General features: G+C 43.1%; 1 protein-coding gene and 1 non-coding gene across 2 annotated transcripts in view; both read right to left on the bottom strand.

Annotated features, from left to right (window-relative positions):
* The window catches only part of LOC126414230 (uncharacterized), a 171171-nt gene that overhangs the window by 55345 nt on the left and 97013 nt on the right, over nucleotides 1–18813 (bottom strand). The window lies entirely within an intron of this gene.
* Nucleotides 6533–6607, bottom strand: Trnat-ugu (transfer RNA threonine (anticodon UGU)). The gene has a single exon. It is a non-coding gene; the product is annotated as a tRNA-Thr (tRNA).

Here is an 18813-nt window from a genome sequence, read left to right as displayed (position 1 = left end):
GTGAACTTAATCATATATTATTTTATACAAAATGAGAGAAATTTCGTTTGCTGCTATTCATCCTGGTGTTGGAAACTTCAAAGCCGGCAGTATACCTACATTTCTGTTTCTAACTAAAACAGACTACTGATGTATTTCTTGGTGTGGCTGTTGAACAAAACTGATTACTTCAAGTCTCTAGTTATGCCATAGACTCTCTGTAAGGACAATTACAGGCATTTGCTAATTTCCGTGGCATCACTGGACAGGAATGTCGATGCGTACAATTCTTCCCATTTGTAGACCAACTGTTGACATGTAAAGCATTTCTCTTCTTCCGTCGCCCACAGACGTTTTCTATCAGCCACAGTTTCACGTAACAGTGTAACGTAAGCCCAACGTTGTGAATTAGAGAATACCGGTAGAGAAAATTTGATAACAAGGTGCCGAATATATGTAGACAATGTAAGGGAAATGAGGAAACAGTCTCTAAGCGCATGTGTGACGTAACTATCCATCGCTAATGATCAGATTATTATGCAACTTTATAAATAAAGGAGAATAAGGGAGTAAAGAAAAAAACATATGATAACTATTCACATAGAACCTATTATGGTGGACGTGAATAGTTGAAATTTATAGGATTCATTGTTATTCATTGTCTGAAAAGACAGATAACAGAAAAGATTTAAAATTTTAGTAGTCAGTGCAGTATGCATTATTCAGAACAAGGTGATGTCTCACTGCTTCAGTACAACTGTGTTGTAGCACAATCCTCACAATATGAAGATGATATAGGCAATGTAATAAAATAAAATCCGATGTTACCTGGTCAAGAAGTGGATGTACTGTCTCTTATGTCTTTTGAGGCAGCTTCATCAGTGAGTAAGAAGGAAGACGGTATTTTGGAATAAATGAAATGAACAGAATATTGTAGAAATTGTTAAAGCGAAATTAAGTTAAAGAGGTTGAAAGAAGCTGAGCATATTCAAACCTCGGGTTATTGCGTGATGCTGTTCTACCAGCAGCAGTCTACGGTCCTATCGTGGCGATGGAGCAGACTGTGGCCTCGCCTGCTTCGGTTAAAGTATTAGTCTCGGATCGCGTGTTCCGTGGGACCTTGAAGATGCGAGGAAAATGCCTCCTCTTTGTTGGTGTATCGTCCCTGGCTACTTAGAGTACCCTGTGTTTACCGGAAATTCTTTGGTTCACTTCAGATGACGCTACCGAAACGCAGCTATTCAACACACTAGCACATCAGTAAATAATGGGTTTCACTTTCTTAGGAATGTCCGATATTTCACACAGTATTGAATAATGAATGTCATATTTCGGCATCTAAAAATGTTTCCGGTGCAAACATATATTAGTTCCACAAGATGGGCTGTTATTGTTGCGTAATAGGCACTTGAGAGGAAACAGCGTCTGGGATTCCGGCTTGTTGACCGACTGTACTAGTGTCTACAACGACGGAAGATGCTTGCGTAACGCTTATTCGTTAAATGTACAAGCCAATTCATAACAGGTCTGTGCGTTTCTTTTTCTGAAATGCTCAGACAGCAACGTCATCAGCGAGTGAACGTAGATATTACATAATAGTTGCACTGAAAAACTGTAGCACAAAAGAAGGAACGCTTAACATAGCTGGCACAGCGGTAACACTCTGGACATTTGAGGGAAGATGATGGTCCTGCCAGCATGCATTCGTAAAGTGACTTTCCATGTTTTCATTAAATCGCTTAAAGCAAATTTCGGAATGATTTCATTGAAAAAGACACGGCTGATTTTCTTTTCTATCATGCCATAATCTGAGCTTATGCTCCGTCTCCAACGACCTACTTGTCGATCGGTCGATAAACTTTTATGTTCCTTCTTTCCTTCAATTTTATTTGTTACGCGTACTGCAATCTCGGTATCCAGTATTTTTCCTGTGCGACTTCATATATTTACATGGACTTTTCCATAATCTCGTAAACATCTCGTGTATCCTGTCGCTATTTCTGGTCGGTATTCTCGATATTGTAAATTCCTTCCAGATACCGTCGAAAACTCTCATTTTCATGTTACCTTATGTAATTTTGAGCATCCGTCTGTAAGAGAGCTTGTGCAACGTTTAGATTTTCACTCTTTTTGCTAATGGTGTCGCCTGTGAGTTTTTCCGAACTACATATTTGGTTTCAAATATTTCTAATTACATCATTTTGTGGATAAATTTTACTTTATTGTGAAACAGTGTATGGATAGATGGACAGAACTGCTCGTCAGCCCCATAATGAATCTCTGTAATCTGTAAGACGCCCTGACGACTCAGCACTACCACGTCGGGAAAACTTCTTCTATCTAATTCTCTACTTACTCCAACAAAATAGATTCCATTGTATTCATCCCAGTCTGACTTTCTACACTACAGAGAAGAATTAGCATGGTATCGTTGAAATAGCGTCATGAGCATCACAATTAGAGAATACTGGTGTACTGATTGGTGAGAGAGTAGCCCTGACATCACAGAGAACGGAATAGTTTCAACTGTCAGTCGACTGGGATATCATTGGACAGCATACTAGCCATAGCAATAACAGTAGAGTACGTCTTGGGCTAGAGACTCTATATCAAAGCGTTTGCTAGCGGCTACATGTTCATGTATACTCCGCGAGTGATCTTACGTGGTGGAACGACCATTTGTGCAGCGAGTTGAAAGGAATCGGTGAACAACCTAATAAAGAAATGGACGAAACTTGTAGGTAACGTGATGAGCAGCTTCATCAGTTGACCATATCATGTGAAAATTCTAAAAGGGAAATTAAAAATGACTTAGGCATGTCGAACTGTGAGTTGACTATGTTTTGTAGAAGGGTAAATACTGAAAATGACCAAATGTATCAAGTGGCTGAAAATATTGAAATGAAGACGTTAGGAAAAATTATTTGTAATGACAGTAAATTATATGAACATGATGATAAAATGCGGGAGAGTGAGGATCATATTTACGAACTAAACTGAAGTCCAGAGGTCGTAAACGAAAGCAGGAGCATATCGGTGAATAAAGGAGCAACAGAGTTAGTGTAGAAAAAAATGGCCCTAAAAGATAAGCAGAATAATGTTAGTGCTGGAGTGTTTGAGGATAAATTGAAATATTGTCTACCAGTAGACTGAAGTGGTAACAGAACAATGGAAAGTACAGATAACATAGAGAAGGATTACCTAAATGAACAGATACGTGAGAATATTGTACTAAATTTTATGTAAAACCAGTTCATATAATGTAATGCTATGCTACTGTTGTGTGACACTGGCCATGTACGTTTTATAATTCTTCTACAAGATTAAGAATAACAAAGACAAAAATGAAACGTGTTGAGATGCAGTGGTGAGAACTGTAAAAACAGGAACACCAGGGATTATTGTACAAGTTATTGGCTCTTGACTCTTGGGGCAATGAACTGTACGATAAAAGCTGTAGTGGTCCAGAACGCATTAGTGGCCTTTGAAAGCAAAAGAGGTAACCCAGTGCATCAGGTGTGTAGCAAAGGACTGTTTTCATGTTTGGTATTGCAAGGCAACTATTCTCATAGCGATTAAAATAAAATTCGTGTATCAACTGTATTGAGACAGGTCTGCTTAGATGCTTAGGCTACTATGATAAATAACATTAAAATAAATTGTATCGGTTTTCAAGCCGCGTCAATTCCAATAACTGTCCATTGCAGCTTACACCAAATGTGGTACCGAAATCGAGCTATGTCATAGACAAGCCCACCTTAACATGTACGTTACAACATTTACAGGATTTGATCAGTAAGACAAGTGGCTCATATAAATTATAACACAGAGATCAATGTGGAGTTTTGTATATATCTAAGATGTATGCTCTGTGGATAAATTGTGATTAGGTGTTTTATTTTAATTGCTGGTAAGATACTGGACTATGGTTAGCTGCTTCATTTTAAACGATGATAAAATACTGGGAGATCTGAATGTGTGTGCGTATGTATGTGAATGTGTGTGTGTCTGTGGGTGGGTGGTTGAGTGGGTGGGTGCCGTAGGTGGGTAGTGGGCGTCTGGGCATACATGCATGAGTTTCATTTTTGATAAATAACTACTGTTACTTAGATATTTTTGAATATTAATGAAAAGATGCTATAGCTGCTTTTTTAGAGATTTATTAAGCTTAACCTACTGGTTTTGGCTTTTATATTAGGCCATTACCACGTGCATGTTATGTTGTAGAGAAGTAACGTGAAATAATCATTTGACGTTACTTTGTAAAGCATAACTTGTTTTCCGTAATAGCATAATGTCAAGGGCGAAACTGGTCGTGTGAAATAAACAATGTTCTAAAAATGTAACTGCTGCTGTTTTTTGTTAATTGAACATCAGTTGTGGAATCAGCATTATCATCATCCAGATGTGGAGAAACTAATAACTTTCGAATATGGCAGAAATTTCTGATCATTCAGATACTTCTGTGCATGAGGCCAATTGACACAATGTAAGTGAAAATTACATATATTAACAAATAATACAAGTCAATCAGATACTCTTGAACATGGTGCATAAAATTCAGATCATTCCGATTCTTTTAAAAATGGCAGCTGTATGCTGACAGGTTACTTCGTTTTAATGACTGGTTTACTATTGCACTGCAATTGGCAATTTCTTTGCTATTTTGAATATCTCGCCAACGTCATGTGAAGTGTGCAAGCTTGTGACATGATCATTTGCTCACAGAAAATGGGGTGCGGCTTGTGATGTCTTACCTATGATGTCATAGATAGAGGGCCCAGCTTGTGTCGTCGTAGGTAGGGCACTAACTTCTGTATGTAGTGCCAAAAAATTATCTGTTTCGGCCAGGTTCACTGTGGACACTAATGGAGGGGCAGTGGGAGACATACAAACTTCAAATGATTTGATGTCGTACAGAAACTATACAGGCATGCACGCAGTTACACCGGAGATGTCTATGAGCTAATGTCTCCCAAGAGAGGGGAAAGGAGGGGACGGGAGGAAGAGCATGAATGGGTGAGCTAATCCAAGCTGTATCAAGCTTCCTTCCCTCCCTACCTCTACATTTACATAGACAACCCGCGAGCTACCGTACGGTGCGTGGCCAAGGGTACCCTGTACCACGACTTGTCATTTCCCCTCCTGTTCCTCCCGCAAACAGAGCGAGGAAAAAACGACATCCTGTACGACTCCGTATGAGCCCTAATTTCTCTTATCTTATATGTTGGCAGCAGTAAAACCGTTCGCCACTGAGCTTCTAACTCTGGTTCTCTAAATTTTCTCAGTAGTGTTTCTCGAAACGAACGTCACCTTCCGTCCAGGGATATCCACTTTAGTTTGCGAAGAATCCATGTAACACTTACTTGTTTTGCTCGAACATACGGTAACAAATCTAGCAGCCAGCCTCTGAACTGCTTCGACGTTTTCCTTCAATCCGACCTGGTACAGATCCTAAACACTCGAACAACACTCAAGAATAGGTCGCACCAGCGTCCTGTATGCGGTCTCCCGTAAAGGCAAACAACTTTTTTCTGAGATTCTCCCAATAAATCAAAGACGACCATTTGCCTTCCCTACCACAGTTTTCACATGCTCGTTCCATTTCGTATTGCATTGCAACGTTACGCCAAGGTATTTAAACGACTTGACTGAGTCAAGTAGGACACTACTAATACTGTATCCGAACAGTACAGGTTTGTTCTTCCTACTCATCCACATTAACTTTCATTTTTCCACAGTTAGGGCTAGCTGTCACTCATCACACCAACTAGAAATTTTGTCTAAGTCGCCTTGTATGTTCTTACAGTCATTCAATCTCGACTCCTTACCGTAGACCACCGCATCATCAGCAAAAAACCGCAGATTGCTGCCCACCCTGTCCGCCCAATCATTTATACATATAGAGAAAAACAGCGGTCCTATCGTACTTCCCCGAGGCGATCCTTACGATACCCTAGTCTCTGATGAACACTCGCCGTCCAGGACAACACACTGTGTACTATTATTTATGAAGTCTTCGGGTCACTCACATATTTGTGAACTTATTCCATGCGCTCTTACCCTCACAGCCTGCAGTGGGGCAGCGTGTCAAATAAACTAAACTAAACTAAACTCCTTCCTAACAGGCCGCCGTGTCATCCACAGCACACAGGCGTCACTGGATCCGTTATTTTACCCTTCTTATATGCTGGAGTCACTCACGCTTTCTTTTCAGTCGCTTGGGACTTCGTGCTGGGAGAGAGATTCACGATAAATACGAGCTAGGTAGTGAGCCAATGCCGTAAAGTACTCTTTGCTATCACCTAACAGGAAATATTCGAGTTCTGCGTTCTGTGGTGAGAAGACTCTTTGATTAAATTTTGTAAGAAATTATGATTTGAAAATATTATTCGATCAATGGTAGGGGCAATGCGACGCCAGCTTCACACCAGTGTGACATCAGCATCCCACCAGTGCAAAGCCAGCATCAACATTCACGTCGGTGACACACTTATTAAATGCACTGATAATTAAATCAAGACCCTAATCAACAGGGACAGTTGAAAATATCTGCCCCGACCAGGATTCGAACCCGGGATCTCCTGCTTACATGGCAGACGCTCTATCCATCTGAGCCACCGAGGGCAGAGAGGATACTGTCACTGCAGGGCTTTATCCGTTGCACGCTCCCCGTAACATGTCCGAAACACCAGATACCATCTTCATATGGAATCCACTGTTGGTGGCGCCTGCCGCGTCACGATTGTGAAATTTCCCCTAACCTCGCCGCATAGACATGTTTTCTGCGGAGTAGATACTTAAATTGGTAAACACGCCGATATGATGTCCTTGGCGTTGCACTGCCAGTGGGTAACATTTGACACCCATCGTGCACGCAGAGACGGACATTACGAAACTTATCCTGATAACAAAAATGTATAAGTACAAATTAAACTGGTGTCCATATTAATTAAATTGCACTGCGTAAAGATCACACATTCTCAAGGGAAGAACGGCAAACACTGTGAACATTATTCCTATAAAGTTGGTACCCATGCATGAAAGTAAGTATTTGCTATAGAATCTACTCACGTTTCCCCTCTATTCCCGGGATTCATTCTACTAAAAACTGTCTATGAATTGTAAATACATCCACAGATGATGTATATTCAAACCAACCGCTTCTCCCGTCGGAGGTTCCAGTCCACCCACGGCGATGTGTGTGTTTGTTGTCCTGAGGATAAGCTAGTTTAAGTTAGATTACGTAGTGTGTAAGTCTAGCGACTTATGACCTCAGCAGTTTGGTCCCATCGAAGCTCCCCACACATTTCAAATTTCAAACCAACCTCCTACGTACACTAAAGCGCCAAAGAAACTAGTATAGATTTACGTATTCAAATACAGAGGTATGTAAACAGGCAGAATACGGCGTTGCGGTCACAACTCCTATATGTGACAACAATGTCTGCTGCAGTTGGCAGATCGATTACTGCTGCTATAATGGCATGTTATCAAGAAGTAAGTGAGTTTGAACGTGGTGTTATAGTCGCTGAACAAGCGACGGGACACAGTATCTCCGATGTAGCTATGAAGTGGGGATTACCCCGTACGACCATTTCACGAGCGTACCGTGAATATCACGCAACCCTTAAATCATAAAATCTCCGACATCGCTGCAGCCGGAAAAAGGTCCTGCTAGAACGAGACCAACGACGACTAGAGAGAATCTTTGAACTTGGCAGAAGTGCTACCCCTTCCCAAACTGCTGTAGATTTCAGTGCTGGGGCCAGCAACAAGTGTCAGCGTGCGAACTATTCAACGAAACATCGTCGAGAAGGCTGTCGAAGCCGAAGGCCCACTCTTGTAGCCTTGATCACTGCACGACACAAAGCTTTACGCCTCGCCTGGGCCAGTCAACACCGACATTGGACTGTTGATGACTGTAAACATGTTGCCAGGTCGGACGAGTCTCGTTTCAAATTGTATCGAGCGGAAGAATGTGTACATGGTATGGAGACAACCTCATGAACCCAAGGGCCCTGCATGTCAGCAGGGCTCTGTTCAAGCTGGTGAAGGCTCTATAATGGTGTGGGGCGTGTGCAGTTTGAGTGATACGGGACTTTTGATACGTCTATATACGACTCTGACAGGTGACATGTACATAAGAATCCTGTCTGTTCACCTACATCCATTCATATCCATTGTGCATTTAGACGGAGTTGGGTAATTCCAGCGGAACAATGCGACACCCTACTCATCCAGAATTGCTACAGAGTGGCTCCAGGATCACTCTTCTGAATTTAAACAATTCCGCAAGCCACCAACATGAACATTATTGAGGATATCTGGGATGCCTTGCAAGGTGCTGTTCAGAAGAGATCTATGGACAGCCTTGCAGGATTCGTGATGTCAGGTCTCTCCAGTACTACTTCATACATTAATCGGGTAATTGCCACGTCATGTTGCTGCACTTCTGCGAGTTCGCGGTGGCTCTACGTGATGTTAGGCTGGTGTACCAGTTTCTTTGGCACTTCAGTCCAATTAAATGCATGTCTGTATACTCCACAATGTGAGCCAAGAGTAACATGCATTGAACACCAGCTGAAGGTAAGTTTACTGCACTTTAAAGAAGAGGTATAAATTTATTCTACATCAGTAACAATAGAAAAGACAATTTCCGACTAAAATACGTGTTAATGGCTATTGATAAATCACCCACCACGTTGAGTGGGAATATTCAAAAGGTAAACATACAATAACAAATAATGATGTTTACCGCTGACTATAACTTAAACAAGAGCGTCTGTAAACACGTTAGCATCGTGAGTTTCATCCAGTACTATATTCTAAAATCCGCGATGTCTTGTCTATGAAGTGATTGAGCCGTGTGTGGCTCGTGTTCCCGCCATAATCTATTTTACACCCTGTTTCTAACGTACTTCCACCTCACTACGATAATTGAAATTAGTACTGTCACTGAGTTGCTGCTTTGCCTGACCGTGTGCGGCGTTAGCAACGTGTAACGATGTATCCCATCTCGTAGTATCTTTGCTGGACTGCTATTACTTCCCGCTCGTTGTCTGTTGTAAGTTAGTTGGTCGCGGTTCGAGTGGCGAGTTAGTGTCCGCCAGTCGTTTTGAACGCTTCTGGAGCGCAGTCCGGACCTGCCAGTCGGGAGTTGCAGAGTGGCACTAGTGCAGTCGGGTTGGAGCAGCAGTGAGGTCTGCGTCGACATGGCTCGCCCGACCATTGCCGCCACGCATCACTTGAGCCGGGCCACGGTCTTGGTGGATCGTCGGTCGATCGTCCTACCGGACGACGTGTTTTGGCTCGCCGATCGTTCATGAGTCGGCTGTGTGTGTGCGTGCATCGGTTCCCGATTATCTTCGTCTGTGCTTAGTTACTGTTAGGCATCGTTCAGGGCTTACTGCAAGTGTTTGTCAGGTTGTGTGTGAAGTTGGCATTATTTCCTTGACAAGTTATCTCAAATGTTGTCTGCGTACTGCCTCTGAGAGGTCGATCTTCTCATCGGGCGACGTGTAACTGGATCTCAGAGCACTTCTGGGCCCTTTCAGCTACCATCTTGTGGAAGTTGGGTCGGCCCTTTCCTGGTGCAGAGATGTCGTTTAGCCAGTGGGCGTGTTTCCTGTGCACGGTTGGGTCCGAGCCAATATTTCCGCCGTCGTGTGTCTAGAATTGAGAAAGGGACGCACCAGTAGTGCAGTCGCGACGGACCAGCATGCAGTCGGTCGGTTGCTGCGGACCAGCTAAGTTATCTCCGCGCGGTGCAGTCGCTGGGTCAGCTGCCGGTCCCTGCTCAGTGTCGGAGCGTGTGTGGAGCTCTCCGATCGCTACGAGCTTCGTGGCTCGCCGACCCAGGACGTCTGAGTGTGTTTTCAAGTACCCAAGCCTCGTCCATTCATGTTGTGGTTCGTTTCGGTGGTTCGCTGTTGGGGAGGTTTTCCTGTGACCAACAACGAGTGTTTGTACATATTTGATTGTGGATAATTACGTCCGTAACATTTCCTGTTTGAGTTCTCATGTACTGATTGATGGGAAGCAAGTCGTTGTGTCGGTCGGTCCGTGTCTGTCCCCTGGTTGGGTTCCGACGGATCAAGTGCAGTTGGGCTCACCACGTGTCTCACCTAAGTGAACGAGGGCAGACCGACCTCCCTGGAGGCTTTTGAGTGCCACCGGTGTTTTATTATCTGTTTTTAGCTGCTTAAAATTTAAGGCTTATTGTTATTTTTTCTTTTTTTCTTAAAAATGTTGCAAAATTAATTCTTCAATTCATCTTTCAAGCTTACATATTGCGGCCTTCTGCCTTTAAAAGATTATGGTAACATATTTTTAAATTTCGAAACGTAATTGTTGCCTTCAGCCATTGGTATTGCACCTTGCATATATTTGTTCTATCTGCTATGCCTTAAGGCTTTCCACTTAGCCGTGATATGTTTTCTTATTTACTTTATTTGCCTTTTATTTGCATTTTTTATGTTGCTTTTTTTCAAGATTTCTTGTTTTTAAACATTCTGGCCATCTACCTTTAAAAGTCTATGGTAATGTATTCTAAAATTTTGAAACTTAATTGTGGCCTTCAGCCTTTGGTATTGCACCTTGCATATGTTTGTTTTATCTACTTTGCTGTGATGTTTTTTTTAATTATTTTATTGCTGTCTTAATTGGATTTTTATCTTGTTGATTTGTTAAGATTTCTTGTTTGGAGCCCTTCAGCCGTGAAAGAGTTGCGTGCGGTAAAGGTCCTTGTATGTGCCGCTTTGGTTGTAAAAGTGTTATTAAATTACAATAATTTGCAATTAGACGGTGAAACTGACCCCAACCTTATGTGGCCTTTCCCACAATACTAAGTACCTGTTCTGCCCAGCGGGTTTAGCGGGCGTCTCAGTGATATTATCCCGAGACGTGTGGAATTGTCTATGTAGTGTGTCAGTGCAGATTGCTCCTTTCCTCTACGGAAATACTTTGCCCTCAATGACTCTTATCTTGTGTTCATCTTGCCCCTGCCCATCCTGATTGTGTGCAAGTGTTTCACTTTACCAAATTGGTCTGAACATCATACCTTTCATGTCTGGTGAAATAGGTTTCCGTCTATACTAACTGAAGTATCTAAAGTATATTTAGAACTACCTTGTAGGACCACAACAAAACGCTATCAGCAGATGGAGACTGAATGTAAGGATTTGTTTTATCAAACTATTCTGCTAGTTCCCACTATCACCTGTTCCTCAGGCTGAGTGTCTGATAGACTATTCAAAAACTGTTACGATATACACTCCTGGAAATGGAAAAAAGAACACATTGACACCGGTGTGTCAGACCCACCATACTTGCTCCGGACACTGCGAGAGGGCTGTACAAGCAATGATCACACGCACGGCACAGCGGACACTCCAGGAACCGCGGTGTTGGCAGTCGAATGGCGCTAGCTGACAGCGTGGACGTGAACCGTATGTGCAGTTGACGGACTTTGAGCGAGGGCGTATAGTGGGCATGCGGGAGGCCGGGTGGACGTACCGCCGAATTGCTCAACACGTGGGGCGTGAGGTCTCCACAGTACATCGATGTTGTCGCCAGTGGCCGGCGGAAGGTGCACGTGCCCGCCGACCTGGGACCGGACCGCAGCGACGCACGGATGCACGCCAAGACCGTAGGATCCTACGCAGTGCCGTAGGGGACCGCACCGCCACTTCCCAGCAAATTAGGGACACTGTTGCTCCTGGGGTATCGGCGAGGACCATTCGCAACCGTCTCCATGAAGCTGGGCTACGGTCCCGCACACCGTTAGGCCGTCATCCGCTCACGCCCCAACATCGTGCAGCCCGCCTCCAGTGGTGTCGCGACAGGCGTGAATGGAGGGACGAATGGAGACGTGTCGTCTTCAGCGATGAGAGTCGCTTCTGCCTTGGTGCCAATGATGGTCGTATGCGTGTTTGGCGCCGTGCATGTGAGCGCCACAATCAGGACTGCATACGACCGAGGCACACAGGGCCAACACCCGGCAGCATGGTGTGGGGAGCGATCTCCTACACTGGCCGTACACCACTGGTGATCGTCGAGGGGACACTGAATAGTGCACGGAACATCCAAACCGTCATCGAACCCATCGTTCTACCATTCCTAGACCGGCAAGGGAACTTGCTGTTCCAACAGGACAATGCACGTCCGCATGTATCCCGTGCCACCCAACGTGCTCTAGAAGGTGTAAGTCAACTACCCTGGCCAGCAAGATCTCCGGATCTGTCCCCCATTGAGCATGTTTGGGACTGGATGAAGCGTCATCTCACGCGGTCTGCACGTCCAGCACGAACGCTGGTCCAACTGAGGCGCCAGGTGGAAATGGCATGGCAAGCCGTTCCATAGGACTACATCCAGCATCTCTACGATCGTCTCCATGGGAGAATAGCAGCCTGCATTGCTGCGAAAGGTGGATATACACTGTACTAGTGCCGACATTGTGCGTGCTCTGTTGCCTGTGTCTATGTGCCTGTGGTTCTGTCAGTGTGATCATGTGATGTATCTGACCCCAGGAATGTGTCAATAAAGTTTCCCCTTCCTGGGACAATGAATTCACGGTGTTCTTATTTCAATTTCCAGGAGTGTATAAGATTGGGAACACTAAGGAGTGTGTTCACATTCATGACAAAAAGCCAGTGTCTACTGTAAGTGCATGGTCGATCATCAGTACCTGAGGTAGAACCCTACTGAAGTAGAGTGATAATATCTCCTTAACGGAGCAGTTGTCACGCCACCGAAGTCATAATTATCAATCAATACTTACTTCACAAATTTGTGACGAACTGAAGAATAAGTCAGCAAATTTATTTTCAGCTGGAGATTATTAAAATCGTCGATGTTGTACAAATGGCGCTGTGTGTTCTGCGCTTTCTGGAGACAATACCGAAGGAGTACTATTGTTTGGTACATGAAGTTTAAACAGAGCAGTAATAATTTTAACGTTCTATGAACAAAGTGTCAGGCGTCCTTCCAAATGTATTCGACATACGCTGAGGTAACAGAAGGCATGGTATACCTCCCAACATCGTGTCTGACCTCTTTTTACCCAGTGTAGAGCAGCGTTTCGACACAGCAACGACTCAACAAGTGGCTGGAAATCCGTTGCGGTAAAAATGAGCTATGACACGTATATAGCCATTCATAATTATAAAGGTATCACCAGTGCAGGATTCCGTGCACGAACTGACCTCTAGACTACATTTCAAAGATATACATCCACATGGATACTCTGCAAATCACATTTAAGTACCTGGCAAAAGGTTCATCGAACCACCTTCACAATTCTCTATTATTGCAATCTCGTATAGCGCGCGGAAAGAATGAACAGCTATATCTTTCCGTACGAACTCTGATTTCCCTTATTTTATCGTCGAGATCGTTCCGCCCTAAGTAGGTCGGTCTCTACAAAATATTTTCGCATTCAGAGGAGAAAGTTGGTGATTGGAATTTCGTGAGAAGATTCCGTCGCAACGAAAAACGCCTTTCTTTTAATGATTTCCAGCCCAAATCCCGTATCATTTCTGCGACACTCTCTCCCATATTTTGCGATAATACAAAAGGTGCTGCTTTTCTTTTAATTTTTTGATGTACCCTGTCAGTCCTATCCGGTAAGGATCCCACACCGCGCAGTAGTATTCTAAAAGAGGACGGACAAGCGTAATGTAGGCAGTCTCCTTAGCAGGTCTGTTACATTTTCTAAGTGTCCTGCCAATAAAACGCAGCCTTTGGTTAGCCTTCCCCACAACATTTTCTATGTGTTCTTTCCAATTTAAGTTGTTTATAATTGTAATACCTAGGTATTTAGTTGAATTTACGGCTTTTAAGTCAGACTAATTTATCGTGTAACCCAAGTTTGAGTTCCTTTTAATACTCATGTGGATGACCTCACACTTTGCGTTATTTAGGGTCAACTGCCACTTTTCGCACCATTCAGTTGTTTTTTGTAAATCGTTTTGCAGTTTCTTTTGATCTTCTGATGACTTTATTAGTCGATAAACGACAGCGTCATCTGCAAACAACCGAAGACGACTGCTCAGATTGTATCCCAAATCGTTTATATAGATAAGGAACAGAAAAGGGCCTATAACACTACCTTGGGGAACGCCTGTAATCACTTCTGTTTTACTCGATGACTTACCGTCAATTACTACGAACTGTGACCTCTCTGACAGGAAATCGCAAATAGTCATATAACTGAGACGATATTTCATAAGCACGCAGTTTTACTACGAGCCGCTTGTGTGGTACAGTGTTAAAAGCCTTCCGCAAATCCAGGAATGCAGAATCGATCTGAAATCCCTTGTCAATAGCACTCAGCACTTCATGTGAATAAAGAGCTAGTTGTGTTTCACAGGAACGATGTTTTCTAAACCCATGTTGACTGTGTGTGTCAAAAGACCGTTTCCTTCGAGATAATTCATAATGTTCGAACACAATGTATGTTCTAAAATCCTGCTGCATATCGACGTTAACGATATGGGCCTGTAATTTAGTGGATTACTCCTACTACCTTTCTTGAATATTGGTGTGACCTGTGCAACTTTCCAGTCTTTGGGTAATGATCTTTCGTCGAGCGAACGGTTGTATATGATTGTTAATTATGGAGCTAATGCATCAGCATACTCCCAAAGGAACCTAATTGGTATACAGTCTGGACCAGAAGACTTGCTTTTATTAAGTGATTTGAGTTGCTTTGCTACTCCGCGGATATTTGCTTCTGCGTTACTCATGTTGGCAGCTGATCTCGTTTCGAATTCTGAATATTTACTTAGTTTTCTTTTTTGAAGGCATTTCGGAAGGCTGTGTTTAGTAAACCTGCTTTGGCAGCACTGTCTTCGATAGCATCTCCATTGTTATCGCGCAGAGAAGGCATTGATTGTTTCTTGCCGCTAACAGACTTCACATACGACGAGAATCTCTTTGGATTTTCTGCCAGGTTTGGAGACAAAGTTTCGTTGTGGAAACTGTTATAAGCGTCTCGCACTGCACTTCGCTCTAAGTTTCGAGCTTCTGTAAAGGATCGCCAATCTTGGGGATTTTGCGTCTGTTTAAATTTGGCTTGTTTGTTTCGTTATTTCTGCAACAGTGTTCTAACTCGTTTTGTGTACCAAGGAGGATCAGCTCAGTCGCTTGTTAGTTTATTTGGTATAAACCTCTAAATTGCTGCCGATACTATTTCTTTGAATTTAAGCCATATCTGGTCTACACTTATATTATTAATTTGGAATGAGTGGAGAATGTGTCTCAGGAAGGCGTCAAGTAAATTTTTATCTGATTTTTAGAATAGGTATGTTTCTCGCTTATTTTTCGAGGATTTTGGGATTACAATATTCAATCTCGCTACGACATCCCTGTGTTCACTAATCTCTATATCGGTTTTGATGCTGGTTATTAACTCAGGATTATTTGTTGCTAAGAGGTCAAGTGTGTTTTCACAACTGTTTACTATTCGCGTGGGCTCATGAACTAACTGCTCGAAATAATTTTCAGATAATGCGTTTAGCACAATTTCGGATGATATTTTATGCGTACCTCCGGAATTAAACATGTATTTTCGCCAACATATCGGGGGTAAATTAGTCACCAGCAACTATTATCGTATGAGTCGGAACGTGTTTAAAATCAAACTCAAGTTTTCTTTGAACCTTTCAGGAACTGTATCATCTGAACTGGGAGGTCAGTAAAAGGATCCAAATATTATTTTATTCCGGTTGCCAACAATGACCTCTGCCCACAGGAAGTATCTACTTCAATTTCGCGACAAGTTAAACTACTTCTAACAGCAACAAAGACGCCACCGCCAACCGCGTTTAGCCTATCTTTTCGGAACACCGTTAGGTTCTTTGCGAAAATTTCGGCTGGGCTTATATCCGGCTTTAGCCAGCTTTCAGTGCCTACAACGATTTGAGCATCAGTGCTTTCTATTAGCGCTTGTAGCTCTGGTACTATCCCAACACAGCTACGACAATTTACAACTGTTATACCAATGGTTCCTGTATCTATGTTCCTCCTGTGTTCATCCTGCACCCTTTGTGACTGAAGCCCATGTTGTGTTTTTCCGAGACCCTCTAACCTAAAAAACCGATGTTAGATAGGGCTCAAGTCGGGCGATCTGGATGGCTAACTCATTCGCTCGAACTCTAGAGTATTCCAGAATTTGAAAATACCGCTTCAGTTGTAAAGTTCTTTTATTATCAGGCGACCGGTTTCGGGCTCTTATAAGCCCATCTTCAGGTGTCGTAACTTGGTGCTGTGGCTCACGAGCGCCGCGGTGGACGTGTATTAGGCGCGATGTGCTACCTCATATGAAGAACGATAATAAAAGAACATTGCAACTGAAGCGGTATTTTCTACCTCTGGTTTACTGCTCAGTTGCGGATGTTCCTCCAACAGGGTTGTTTGGTCTAGAATATTCCTCAAAGCAATCACAAGCAACTGTGACCCGGCGACATGGAGCATTATCATCCATAAAAATTACATCGTTGTTTGGGAACATGAAGTCCATGAATGGCTACAAATGGCGCCCTGGTAGTTCAGTTGGACCCCAGTGTATTCCATATAAGCACGGCCCACACCATTATGGAGCCCAACCAACTTGTATGGGTTTTTGGAGTTTGCGCCGTACCCGAACCTCTACATCAGCCCGTACCAACTGAAATCCTGGTTCATCTGACCAGGCCACGGCTTTCCAGTCTTCTCGGGTCTTGCCCATATAGTGAAGAGCCCAGGAGACTCGCTGCAGGCTGTTAATGTAGGCGGTTACATTTGTCGTCTGCTGCCATAGCCCAGTAACGCTAAATTTCACCGAAGCGCCCTAACGGATACGTTTGTCGTACTGCCCACATTGATTTATGCAATTTTTCAGGCAGTGTTGCTTGTCTGTTAGCACTGATAGCTTTACACAAACACCGCTCCTGTCGGTCGTTAAGTGAAGGCTATCGGCCTGAAATTTACTATTCTCATCACTGGATCCCGGAGTACTGATTTGCCTGAATGCCACATGCGTCTTGCTTCTGTTACCATTTGGCGAAAAGTCTGTTAGTAGCCGTCATGCTACCACAATAACGTCAGCATCCTTCCACATGAATCACCCGAGTGCAAATGAGAGCTCCGCCAATGCCATGCCCCCTGATAACTTGTGTACGCCATAGTACCGCCATCTGTGATGTGCATACCGCTCTCCCATGACTTTTGTGAAATCAAGGTACATATCGTAAATTAGGGATTTCTCAGATCGGGTATAGATGATGGAACATTTCAAGCTGCTTTTCGTTTTCGCTGATATATTGGCACCAGCGATGCGTATACTGCACCACAGTCACAACGGCCTTGGTTAGGGCATCCACGTGCCACCGACATCTGAGCCACACATCCATCAGCCACCCTGTCTCCCGACAGCAGCATTGCAGAGCACCAGAAAAAAAGAAAATCGTTCAAAAAATATGTCTCAAAGTACCTGAGTTGTTTTAAATGACTCTCTTTGTTTCCTATGCTATAGTAATGATTGTACCTGAAATAGGTATAACACGCTGTCGTAGATATTCATGAGACGCTTTGCATGATGCCCGCATGCGTGTGTGTGTGTGTGTGTGTGTGTGTGTGTGTGTGTGTGTGTGTGTGTGTGTGCCCGCAGCTCGTGGTCGTGCGGTAGCGTTCTCGCTTCCCCCGCCCGGGTTCCCGGGTTCGATTCCCGGCGGGGTCAGGGATTTTCTCTGCCTCGTGATGGCTGGGTGTTGTGTGATGTCTTTAGGTTAGTTAGGTTTAAGTAGTTCTAAGTTCTAGGGGACTGATGACCATAGATGTTAAGTCCCATAGTGCTTAGAGCCATTTGAACCATTTTTGTGTGTGTGTGTGTGATGCAACTACACGAAAGGCTCGTTGCTGCAAGACACACGACGATAATTTTTTCTTTCCTTTACGCTGTTCAAAGACAACTATATACATTCTTTTTGCATATAAAAGGTGTGTCATTTATACAACAGTAAGGATAATTCCACAGTTATTTCGGTGTTTGTACATGTGATAAATTAACAAGGCACTCGAATCGAGAAGAGAGGACTTTGACAATTGTATTTCCTGTAAGCATTCATCAGAGGTATATATTCACAATCGCCTTCATCAAGACTTGAAAGACGTTATAATTGGGGAGGGTATGACAATTTATTCGGGTTACCCAGTAATCAAGAGATGTTCATGTGTGAGGGAGACAGCTCTGGTGGTGAAATCAGGCTATGAAGTAGTACAACTGTTCCTATCATCACTACTTTTCTGTACAGATGATTAATTACTGCCCTCGACGTTTGGCTTTACTGAAGTATCAAAAAACTAATAAGTAATATTTTCACTCAAAACTTTATCTAAAATCCCATACCATAGATAGTAGCTCTGTGAGTGTAGTATAATAATCATTGCTTTTAAACAATGATTTTATGTACTTCAGTCAAGTAACGCTATAGGGAGAGACAGAAAGGATGAGAGAGATGTGGTGCAATACCTGCTGGTAAATATCCATCCACCTCTGTAAATCTTACTGTGTGGATTCCGTGCACAGCAAGATATAAGAATTTATCTGTATCCACAATATCCTTGTAAAGTAAGATGGATGGAAAAAAATTTGTCCTTGCTGTTTTTGTAGTTAGTGTTGTTGTTGCATTCGAGTTCTGTATTCTAGTTAAATTAAAACATGAAACACAGCTCTCTTGAATTAAAAAAAAAAAAAAAGGAGAACCTCCCAATAGCAAAATGTCTTCACCTACCCATATATATAAGTGTTAGATCAGTGCTATAAGACAACTATACAATCCATTGATTACATGT

Source organism: Schistocerca serialis, chromosome 1, assembly GCF_023864345.2.
Source record: "Schistocerca serialis cubense isolate TAMUIC-IGC-003099 chromosome 1, iqSchSeri2.2, whole genome shotgun sequence".
Lineage (NCBI taxonomy): Eukaryota > Metazoa > Arthropoda > Insecta > Orthoptera > Acrididae > Schistocerca > Schistocerca serialis.
Note: the sequence above shows the minus strand (reverse complement) of the source record. Positions and strands in the feature narration are given on the sequence as shown.